We start from the raw sequence: 12,937 nt of genomic DNA, 5'->3' as shown, positions 1-12,937 counted from the left end.
AATAAATAATCTGAATATAATATCCTATAGCCAACATGATAAGCTATTCCAAATAGTGTCCTCAGCTTCATATTCCCAGACCTGCCAATGACCGGTATCTCCTGTGCCCAGTTGCAACTTTTAATGGATGTCATTGCATTTTCCCATGGAAAGACCAAAACAGCATTGATGCCCTGTTGTACTGAGCAAACCAGAAAACATACCTTTCTCACATTAGGATAAAACACTTCTTTATTTTTAAATGAAAAACAAGTTAATTGAAAGAGAATCTGACTGTGGGAAAAGTCTGATGTGTCTAAAACGGGACACTTGAAACATTCTTAGCGCCAGATCTGAAGGTCACATGCCCCTAATAAAAACAGTAAAAATTGTTCTGGCACATAAACGACAAGCTTTTGGAATGAAACAGAAAGAGCCACTGTCAGTTTGACCATATTTCTTAAGTCCATATTGGTACCTAGGAAAAAAGATCAACAAACAAGCCGTTGGTGAGGCCACTTGGTTGAACGAGCTTAGTATACTTGTGATGAGCTTCAAACAGGAGTGAGTCCTCCATCAGATCACTTCGGGATGACTTACGAACGGATGGTGTTCTGTATGTTCAAACACCACCATCCACAGCTCATTCTGACCTAATGAAGGATGCAGAGTCCTTGTAAACTAGTCATAAATGTGTTACGTTAGACCAAGGTTGGGCTTAAACCAAGTTGGGTTTTCAAAAACTCCACAATAAATATGCATGAGATTTATTTGCATGCAAAGGAAGCAGTACATGCAAATTTCTTGCATATTCATTATGGAAATCTTGAAAACCTGACTGTTGTGGTCCTCAAGGACACCCCATGGTGGAGAATAAATTTGGTTGTTGACCTTATTTCTAGGTTCATCTTGTCATGACAATATTTCTTCCTCTATTATTTCATTATTAGAGATTTGTATTGTAGATTTGGAGATACATTTCCATTGTAACGCTAAAAGATCATCCCGAACTTTCCTCAACCTCCACTTCCCTAACTGCAAGGGCCTGAAATACAAGACGCTGCACGCATCAACCTTTACTTACATGAGCACGCAGTTCTGGAACAATCTGCCTCGGAACCTGAAAACGATCTACGAACAAACCAACTTCCGTAAATCACTGAAGACACATCTTTTTGATAAAATTTACGGAAAGAACCAAAACACATAAAGCTCACACTCACTGTTCAGTAATACATCAATACATCCACTTATGAATTCTCAACCCCTAATCTCACCACACCCATACCTCTACTCACAGAAAAATGTATACCATACGCTTCATATAGCTCCTCTTAATTTCCCGTTGTCTCCTTCCAATGTCTCAATGTTCTTTTCTATTGATTTATTCCTTAACGATTTTGATTTTGTCTCGTTTAACTCTTCACAATGTAATCCATAACCTGAATTGTAACAAATTGTATTTCCATTACTCATAATGTATTGTAAGCCACACTGAGCCCACAAAAAGGTGGGAAAATGTGGGATACAAATGCAATAAATAAATAATAATAAAATAATTGGTACAATTTCTTTTCCAATTAATTGTCTGCAGTGCCAGAATGTTCTGCAGTTGAATGAAACTGCGCAGAAAGGGGAAAGGGAAAGGGAAATGAGATGCCCTAGCCCCACCCCCACCCTTGTAGGCCTCCCAGCCCTACCGTTTAAATGCCTGGTGGTCCAGTGGGTCCACATTAGTCCAATCAATTTTGAAATATTCCTAATGAATATACATGAAATCAGTTGGCATAAGGTTGATTCCTTTGTATGCAAATCTATCTCATGCATATGTATTAGAGGTATCCTGATAATCCAAGCAGACTGGAGTGAACAGTCAACAGTGCCAGACAAGAAAACCTCAAATAAGTGAATTGTTTTATTCACCAGAAATTTCCTCTTCCTTTTCATTTTTTGTTCTGGGGCTTTTTTTCCAGAGGTTTTCTGTCAAGATCATTTAAAGTGCTCTAAGTGACTAATGCCTTAGAAAACAAGAAATATGTAGGCTTTTAAACCATTACTTATCTGGTCTATTTATATTCATTTTCCAAAACAGAAGTACATGAAGAATTGCATTCTTGAAGTTTAGGAAAACAAACAGCCTGTATTAAAAATTCTTGAGAACTGTAAAACAAAGAATGGGATTCATTTCAACAGGCTTTTGGCAACCAATTCTCAATAACTGAGATCGCACCACTCATAGACTCCAGAAATAAAGAAAGGGTGTTTCTTGATTGATTCAATAAAACAGAATAAATTCAATAAATAAAAACACTTCGCTAGAGGGCAAAACACAGCCAGGAGCGACTAGGCATTGCTCCTGCCCTTAAGGATCCACTGGACTACCAGGAATTTAAACGTTAGGGCTGGGAGGCCTATAAGGGTTGGGGTTGGGCAGGGGGGCTCGATCAACCCTTAGACATGTTGGGTGTGGGTGGGAAGGAGGGGGCTCATGGTTGCAGGAAAGGGAAGGTGTCTATGATCTCAGCTAGGGTAAGAGTGGATAAACATGTCCTGCTGCAGTATGTGCAGCCCGTGTCATTCCTCGTGTCTGTGAGACTAACAAGTTAGTTACTTCTTCCATTAAAGGCTTGGTTGAAGAGCCAAGTTTTCACCTGCTTCCTGAAGCAGAGGTAGAGGCAGAGATTCCATTCAGTGACCCAAACCCCAGCTTTCCAGTGCCAGACGTTTCCCCTATCCCCAGCATCAGCCCCTTGTGCTATGAACTCACCACTTTTATCCTTCAGATCTTAGTACTTGGAAGATTAAGGTCTTTACAGAGAGTTTGTGTTTGATAAATCTTGTTAATGAAAGAAGACAATACAGAATCAGAAAACCAACATATTTATATGGTTTCCCAATCTATTAAAACAGCTGCGGCACTTGGATTGTGTAAAATAATCAGCTTGTTTGTTTCTTGCTTGCTATATATATATTTTTTTTAATTAAATTTGGTCTTATTCCAACTTGTTTTTACCCGAATGGATTATATTTTCGAATTGCTCATTCTGCATGTGTGAGTGCTGCCAACTGATTGCTTCTGGCATAAATTCAAAACCAATATGAAAGCCAGTTTTGACTCTCCCTTTGCTGTTCCCCAGCTGGGTTAAGGATAGATAGTGGACAGGCGGTAGGACCCTGGCAGCTGGGATAGGAAGCAGGAACTGAGCAGCACCCTCTGCAGCTCCCCATCCCATGATCTGCCATGTGCTGTTACATGCAGAGGTCACCGAAGGGGAGGGGCTGCAGACCATCCCTTCAATTTCCTACATGTCAAATTGCGTGTTGTAGATAGAGGAGGGGGAGATAAAGGCTCTTACAGTGGACGGTACCTGGGGGGTGGGGAGGGGGAGGGAACAAGCAGCTCTTATCCCTCTCTCCTATGGACCTCATTCCAGGTTATCCATCTATGTCCTTCATTGCGTTAATGTTCCCACTGAAAGTAAAATTTCTTGGATTAGCAGAAAGTAAATGTTTGCAAGTAGATCCGAACACGTGTACAATAGCGTTGGATGCTGTGTGAAGAAGAGAGGGTGCAGCTTCATTTTCATCAGCCGTGCTGCTTTTGTCTGACCCGCTGTGCTAAAGCTCAGCACAGGTCCTTCTATTGTTTAGAGTATCTATTTGCATTTGTGATGGATTTGTGTTTGCTATGCATTTGATTATTTTGTACTCTGCAAACCGCATTGGGTGATCCCTCTGTTGGACTAAAAGGGTGGTACGTAAAAACTCTGACTGTACTGCATTGCATTTAGGATCCTTTATTCAAATCAGTTTTCATGCTCCTGAACCGAAGCCTCCAGGGCCTTTTTAAGTTCAGACTCTGTGTTCTCTGCTCCCTTAATGGCATTATTTTGCTTCACGGAATTGTTATTAATAATGTATTTCAATGTTGACTGTTGTACTTTGCCTCAAGCCTGTATGGATGGAAGAGTGATAAATTGAATTAAATGTCTTAAAATACTTCCATATTTTTAAAGTGTGCCAAGCAATTTCTTACTGTTTGATAGCATTAAAGAGTCTGTTTACTAAGTTTTGTTAGGTATTAATGCAGCAATTAATACACAGTAATGGTCAACAAGGGTGTTGTACATTAACAGTGAACATGGCATCTTAGTATTTAATGCACAGTAATTTCTTCATTAATACCTAATGAGGACCAGGGCAGAGAATGGTGGCAGACAGTTATAGTTAACTTGCAGGTACTTCCCATGTGTTAGCTGTTAACACAGTAGAGAATGCGGCAATAGATGTAGCTAACTTGAGTGGAAGAGTGGCTGAGAACCAGAGAAGTCAAGATTCAACTCCTACTGTCCTCCTTGTGACTTCTGGCAAGTCACTTAACTCTCTATTGCCTCAGGTACAAATGTAAAGACACTTAACATGCAGTTAACATGTGGAAACAGGCTATCGTGCAACCGCATTAGGGGGTTTTTTTTGCACTTTGCTTGTTGTTGTGTGTTACTGCGTTTTCAGGTTTTTGCCCTCATGGACAAAGATTGGACATTACACTTACCGCACTCTAACTGGCTAACTCAGAGTTAATGTGGGACCATTTACTGCCTCCATACCCCACACTAATAGGAACATTAAGGCATGACCTGCAATAAAAATAGATGGATTGACCCCAAAAGTTGCCATGTAAAATTTGCAGCTACTACACAGTAATATCTCACATTAAGCTGCAGCAACTGCAAATTTTAGTACACTTTAGTAAAAGGACCTCTTAGATACACAACAAAAGAGTCTGGAATGTTCAGGCCATTGTTCTCTAAAACTCAATACACGATGAGAGATTCTGAAATGTTCAGCCCATTGTTCTCTGAGGCCTGATACACAATGGAAGAGTCTGGAATGTTCAGGCCATTGTTCTCTGAAGCTCAATACACGATGGGAGATTCTGGAATGTTCAGGCCATTGTTCTCAGAAGCTTGATACATGATGGGAAATTCTGGAATGTTCAGGCCATTGTCCTCTGAGGCCTGATACACAATAGAAGAGTCTGAAATATTCAGGTCATTGTTCTCAGAAGCTCGATACACGATGGGAAATTCTGGAATGTTCAGGCCATTGTCCTCTGAGGCCTGATACACAATGGAAGAATCTAGAATGTTCAGGTCATTGTCCTCTGAGGCCTGATACACAATAGAAGAGTCTGAAATGTTCAGGTCATTGTTCTCTGAGGCCTGATACACAATAGAAGAATCTAGAATGTTCAGGCCATTGTCCTCTGAGGCCTGATACACAATGGAAGAATCTAGAATGTTCAGGTCATTGTCCTCTGAGGCCTGATACACAATAGAAGAGTCTGGAATGTTCAGGCCATTGTTCTCTGAAGCTCAATACACGATGGGAGATTCTGGAATGTTCAGGCCATTGTTCTCAGAAGCTCGATACATGATGGGAAATTCTGGAATGTTCAGGCCATTGTCCTCTGAGGCCTGATACACAATGGGAGAGTCTAGAATGTTCAAGGCATTGTCCTCTGAGGCCTGATACACAATGGAAGAATCTAGAATGTTCAGGTCATTGTCCTCTGAGGCCTGATACACAATAGAAGAATCTAGAATGTTCAGGTCATTGTTCTCTGAGGCCTGATACACAATGGGAGAGTCTGGAATGTTCAGGCAGTCCACCAGTGTTCTCTCATGCTTGATAATATCCAAGCTCCAGACAGTGCCCTCATAAAAGGAGCTAATACAATGCTGCACTAAGCTGCTGTACCCTTTCCCAGGAACATTTTGCTAAGCAGATCTGAACGTAGCCAACTGCCTTGAGTCAAAGTTTCATAGGCTCTAGAGAGCAGCTACCATTACTTAACTCTCAACCTCCTCTCCAGCCTCTCCCAGTGACTCCGGCAACTCACTCACTCTCTCTTTCTTTCTACTTCCACACCAGTTCATCTACTAGACAGAGCTGGCTTTAATCATTAGATGAAGCAGGTGACAGCCTAGGGAGGCAGTTTCTGGGAAGCAGGAAAGATCAGCTACAGTCAAAGCAAAACAATACATCTTGACAGCCAGACAAACATTAAAAAACCATCAGCATGTACAATCTCCTGGGGGGTAGGTATAGGCACGGGGTGGCCCCCCCAAAAAATACAAATTGCCACCCCAAATCAGCACTTTTCCCCATGAATCCATCATCGCCTCCTTGCTGTCCTCCTCCCTTTCCTCCTGTGGGCCAGCATCACCTCCCCCTCTACAAACTTAAGCTTGTGATGTTCATCAGAACTTCCAGAAGTGATTCCATGAGGTTCTCCGTGGCCAGTCCTGGGGTTCTTCCTTCTGTTTGCAACTTCCTGTTGCCAGGAGGGCTGAACCCGTCAGAGGAAAAAAGAACCTCAGGACAGATGGAGGGAGCCTGATCTTATCACTGCCAACAGTGCTGCCAAACACTGTAAATTTACATTTATAGGGGCTCATGGGAAGGCAGGTGGGGCAGAAGGAGGCAAGAGAGGTGCCAGATCAGCAAGAGGGATCGAGGGAGGCAAATATACATGGATGGAAGAGGGGAAATGCACATGAATGGAAGGTTCTCTCCCACTGAATATCCATGGTTAGGTACTAAGAGCCCGGAGTCGTTCTAGACCAGCTAAATAGTTTTGAATATCAAGCCCAAAGTGTCTGGCAGTGGAAGGAGGTGATAATCACAATTTGAATATTTTTTATTGGTGTCTTGTAAGAGGAATACCTCTATTGTTGGGCAATATGAAGTTTCTGATAGAGGACTGGAGTGTCAGGGTTTATGTAGAGATTATGGAGAATACAGACTTCACTCCCATACAAAAAATTTTGTTCAATGATGCTATTAATTATAATCTTAATTTAAAAGTGGGGGAAAGAGGGATATAATGTGCAGAAATGTGGTTTTGTCTTGACTCCCCCCCCCCCCCATATTTCTTCCTAGAGATGCCACTGTGGGGGGGGGGAGGGGAGTGAGGTGATTTTCAAATAGCCTCTTTACCTGAATAAATTACTTTTGGCATTTGTACTCATTATATAAATACAGTGCATGTCGGATAAGCGCATGCTGTGTTTAACTGCATGCCGTACTTCAATCCCGTTTTGGGCGCCATCAATTTCTATGGGGACAAACTTCGTATAGCGCACCACTGATAAGTGCAAGATTCGCGTATATGCATGGTTTAAGACCGCTCCTCTGCAGGAAAGACTCTGCATAAGCACGTGCATGGAATATGGAAGCCAATTGGCGCGTGACAAAGGGGCGGTAAATTTGAAATCCCGTTGGTTAACTGCCACAGGCAGAAGAAGCGAAAGAATGTTGTTAGAGTGTACACTGGAGTCGTTTTCATCACGCAACTGTAAGACTTTAACACTGGCTGAACGAACAGAAGTTGTCCAGATATGCGCCTACACGCAGGCAATGGCTGATGATGAAACAGATGATGAAATGAGCAGCGAGGCACATGCTGACGAAATTCAACAACCTCCTGTCACTTTTGCAAGAGCGCTGGAGAGTCTTAACACCATGTGGGCCTATCTGGAGGCCACTGGATGTCAGTGCTATGACAGTTTTTACCGTCTGGCAGACGTAGTCTATGGAACTCACAGACACTAGAGTGTACGGAGGACTATGACTGATTACTTCAAGTAAGCCTGTCAGTTAACGGAGACTGTATACTGTACGTATAATAATAAACAGTACTGTACATATGTTTATTAGATGTCAAGCTTCTTTGGGTCACAACGGTTAAGTGCACGCACCGGTTAAGTGCATGTATTTCTTTGGTCCCAGACCCTTGCACTTAAGCGGATTGCACTGTATATCCAAAACAAACTATGATTTCCATTCTGAGTAGGATTGTTCTGGAAAGGCAGATGCTATTGTAATCATAATTGTTGAGATTATTAAAATCTTGGTGGGAGGGTGGGGTTTCCCAAGCTCTGGTTCATAACCCCAAATGGGGCCATGAAACCTGCATTTGGGCTAGTGACCTGGGCAAGCTGTTAATACAAGTGTCATCAGCCTGTGTCTCCAGGGGTCACGTGCTCAGGGGGCTACGATAATGCAGTCACAGCCACAGAAACTTTGATAAGTGCTGGGCTATGTTCGTGCTGGAAAAAGCTGAACCTTTGCCTGAGGTGACCCTAATATTATTGTATCAGCTCTGCTTCCACAAACACAGAAATGCTGCTTAGCAGACAAGCAGGATAGAGCCAAGGCACCAGAAAAGTTAAAGAAGCACACGGTGGGGAGGGGGGGCTTATTTCACGCATAAACAAACCTCTTCAATTTATGATAGCAAGATTGTCACTGTAAGCCACTGAATAGAGAGCCACGAGACAGTGTGTAAAGCATGAATACCGCAGAGATAGCTGAAGAGTGAATTTCTATCACAGCCCCATGCTGATGCTGACACTTGTAAAGTGTGAATTCAGCATTGACAGCTGAGGACTGGATCATCCTTAGATCCTTATGCAGTACACAGTCTTGGGTAAATAAATCCTAATACATAACATAAATATAAAATATATGTGATACATGAATACAGCACAGACAGAGTCAGAGTGCACTGCAGTGGCGTAGCCACAGGTGGGCCTGGGTGGGCAGGGGCCCACCCACTTAGGGCTCAGGCTCACCCAACAGTAGCACACATTTAGCAGTAGCTGGTGTGGATCCCAAGCTCCGCCAGCTGAAGACTTCCCCCTGATGGTAACGAAAACGCTACTCCCCATGTTACCAGCACCTGCACATGCTCAGTTTTCAGCACATGCCTGTTGAAAAAACTGCCAAGGTGGAAAGGAGCGTTTTCCCCTCCAGCTGAGATATTTTTTGGGCAGTGGAGGGGGGTGGGGGGGGAGAACACTTGGTGCCCACCCACTTCTTGCCCTGGCCCACCCAAAATCTGTCATCTGGCTACGCCCCTGGTGCACTGAAAGAGGGAGTTTTAAGAACAGGGCCATGCATCTTATCATAGTAAGGTGGAAAGTAAGACGACCACGGAGCAAGGATTTGGTATAGGCAGAAAATCGAGAAAGAGGTCGTTGGAGATATATATATATATATTTTTTTTCAAATCCAGCTGCTGCTTTTAAAGAGGCCTATAACGGGTATCACCAGCAGATGGCAGACAATAGCCATTTTCTAACTTAGCCTTCTCAAGGAATCCTGCGGGCAAATGCAAGATTGAACTGTTGCTGTGGTTCCCACAGACTGTCTCTGTGCATCTTAATTTTATTTATTACATACCAGCCACAAGTCCAAAAAAAGCTATTGAAGTAGTGAAGATATAACATATCTTATATATCTTGGTCTTTCTAAGACAAAAGTAAAAGACCAATGGGAACCAATGTGTATTTTTAGCCACTCTGAGGAGGATTTCCAGACAGACCAATTTATCTGCTCTTAAAAATTGCCCTTCTCAGAGCGTCTACAAGTAGGTGAAGGCTTCAGTCCCTGTCACTTGAGGGATCCCCTGCAGTCCCATGAGGCAACTCCTCTGCAGCCTGTCACTTGGGCCTCTGCACGTTCTAGAACATTGTCTGCCTTATAAACTCACACACAGAAAGTTTTGATAAGGTGTAAAGTTATGCACATAAGGAACTTTAGCCAAACTGAATAGAAGTATTGCCACGGAGTTGCATTGACCTGCACATGCACAGGTGCCTATAAATTAACCCAGGAAAATTTGTGCATGGTCAAGAACAGGGGTCAGCATCAGTGCCATCAAATTAGCCCATCTGTACCAGCATCTTGTTCCCATCATATATCTGCTCATGGTCCCTCAGCTACTTAAGTAATGCCATACTGGGAAAAGACCAAAGGTCCATCGAGCCCAGTATCCTGTCCCTGACAGTGGCCAATCCAGGTCAAGGGCACCTGGCAAGCTACCCAAACGTACAATCATTTTATACATGTTATTCCCGAAATTGTGGATTTTTCCCAAGTCCATTTAGTAAGCTGTATTGTAGAAAATCTTTCCCATCTTATGTATGTTAGTTGAATGTTCTAATGCTTATTAGGTGTATCATTAGTATTATGTTAACATTGTATTATATCTCTGCTGCTGTTAAATGTGTATATTTTTGATACTGTTTCACGGTAGTTCTATTAATAGGTTTTAATTTACTGTTTTCAAGTTTACTTCATTTATTGTGTTTATGTTTATTCTTGATTATTTTACTATTGTTATGCTGTTAACAAAATTGTAACTTTTATGTTAAATTATACCTGCTGTGTACTGGCTTGGGTGAATCTCTACCCCTCCTCCAATGCTTACCTACCCTTGCTCACACCTCTCCTCCTCCCTTCACCTTTGCCCATCTCTACCTACCTATCTCTTTTATTATTCCGCTATACTTACTTATATCTTCTCTAGCAATACTCTGTAATCCCTATTACTATGTAAGCCGCATTGAACCTGCTTTGAGTGGGAAAGCGCGGGGTACAAATGTAATAATAATAATTATAATAATAATAATAATTATGGCAGAAAAACGCCCAAGTGTTAGGAACACCCAGATCCCACCCTTAACATGCCCCTTGTGACTTCAATGCACTTCTGATGGACTTCATAGAAAAACATTTAAAAATCTGTTTTGAAAATACCAATTTGGATGTTTTTGTTATAGATGTATGCTACTTTTTGGCCATTTTCCTCTTTGGAAAATAAGCCCCAGAGTAACAATGGGCCCTGTTTACAAAGCCACGCTGCAGCCACACTAACTTTTTAGCGCAGACGAATTTTAGCACACGCTAAAAAGTTAGTGCACCTACAGCGCAGCTTAGTAAACAGGGTCCATTTTGAGCAAAGCAGCAAAAGTTGCCTCCATGTTCTCTTCACAAAGTGGAACTTGAAAACCTTTTTTGCCATTCCAGAACTTGTAGCTTTAATTATAATGGAAGCCGCTTTATGCCTGACGTGGATTTCAACATTCAACTGTGTAACACAATGGATACAAGAATGAGCTCTGTTTCAATTCATATTAATTAGTGTTATTTTAAGTGGAGAAAAAGCTTCAGTATCGCCACCCAGCCGGCCCGAAATTCTCGGACTATAAGGCGTGGGCCCGGCGCAACATCATCTAGCCAAAAAAAAAACTCCACAGTAATAAATGTTTTCAAAATCACTAATGAACAGGTTCATGTATCCGTGGATTACAGGATTTCTGTATATACAATCCTTTACAAACCGGTGGTGTGATAATACTGCCGGTTACTTATCTTCGTTCCAAAACTGCTGGCATTACATTCTCAGTCCGTCACATCAATCTTAACCCAACAGAGCTCTTTCTTGTATCCATTGTGTTACACAGTGAGTGTGAAGCTGTGATTTTGAGTTTCAATTTAACAAATTATAAGCTTGAGTGAATTAATAGTCATTAATGGATTTCAACATGCCTGACATATAAAGACCCCCGATTTAAATGAATTTAATTTTCAAACTTTTGACCCACCTTTTCACTTAAAAGGATGTACAAAATGGCTTATATGACACATAAAAATCAAGATAGGAGATAAAAACAGATGATACCTCAAAAGATTTTATGAATAAAACTCATATCAATTATAATCGGTGAATATGTGCTCAGAAATAAATCAGTGCCCCAAAGTAATGTTTAAATCACATCTAGACACCCTTATCTCAATCATCAAACATGAAAAGCAAGTCTATACTTGGTCACAGTTCAAATAGATGGTAATAGAAATCAGTAATTGTCTCATGGCCGGATCAAAGAACAAATTCAAACGTAGTGAGATGAAATTACTGAGATAGGTCAGTATTTAAATTGACTTTAAGATGGTGAAGTAATATCAATTCTAATTAATTTACCTAAATTTGTCAGCCAATTTGATTAAGGAAAGTCAGATGAAGATCAATGATCAGAGAGAAAAGAGGTATTGATGACTGGTCGATAACAGAACTGTAAGACTTGCTAGATAGAATGAGATCTTTAATTCCAAACTGGAAGAACCAAGGGAGAAAGGAAGTGGATTTCTATTGCTTTCGTCTGACAGGATAAGTCGAGAAAAAGTTGGATATATGCCTGGGGTCCAATGACTTTTCTCCAATCCAGTAAATGGGAGGATGAGGACATAGTTAAATAGGCTCTAGACTAGAGAGTTGCACGGGGACAGAAATCCTACCCATCCCCGCCCGTCCCTGCTGGAATCTTACCCATCCCCACCCATCCCCGCTGGAATCTTACCCGTCCCCACCCATCCCCGCAAAAATTAAAACCATCCCAACCCGTCCCCACCCGTCCCCGCAAGAATTTAACCCATCCCCATCCATCCCCGTAAGAATTTAATAGTACATAAAAGAAAGTTCCAGTCAGCTCCCTTTCTGGATTTGAGCCACAGCACTGTAGGCAAGGAAGGAATGGAAGTTGGAACTTGGAACACTCTGGTGCGCACATGTAAGATTTGTCTCTGATTCACTGGCAGTGTGTGCTGAGAGGCCGCCACATGCACGCGCCAGTAGGTCAGGTGACATCTGATTCTCGTGCCTGTGTCAGAGCTGAGGTCTGTGCACCAGCCTGGGAGCAAAGAGGATTAACAGTAACATAGTAAGTGACAGCAAATAGACCTGAACGGTCCATCCACTCTGCCCAATAGTCACACTCATGATCAATTCATCATTAAATCAACGAGTGTGATATTATATACTTGATTATGGTCTTTCTTTCGTGTTTCTGGAACAAAGACCACAGGAGTCTATCTGGCCCCATCCTTATGTTCCAACTGCTGGAGTTGCCATCGAAGCCCACTCCAGCCTATTCATGTTCTCATTTGTGGGACACAGACCGTAAAAGTCTGTCCAGCACTGTCCTTATGTTCCAGCCACTGAAGTTGCTGTCTAAGCCCTTTCCAGCCCATCCTACACCAGATTGCCATGTATGAGACACAGAACATACAAGTCTGCCAGGTATCAGCTCTAGTTCATCACAGCCAGAGT

The sequence above is a fragment of the Microcaecilia unicolor genome, chromosome 9 (assembly GCF_901765095.1).
Source record: "Microcaecilia unicolor chromosome 9, aMicUni1.1, whole genome shotgun sequence".
Lineage (NCBI taxonomy): Eukaryota > Metazoa > Chordata > Amphibia > Gymnophiona > Siphonopidae > Microcaecilia > Microcaecilia unicolor.
Note: the sequence above shows the minus strand (reverse complement) of the source record.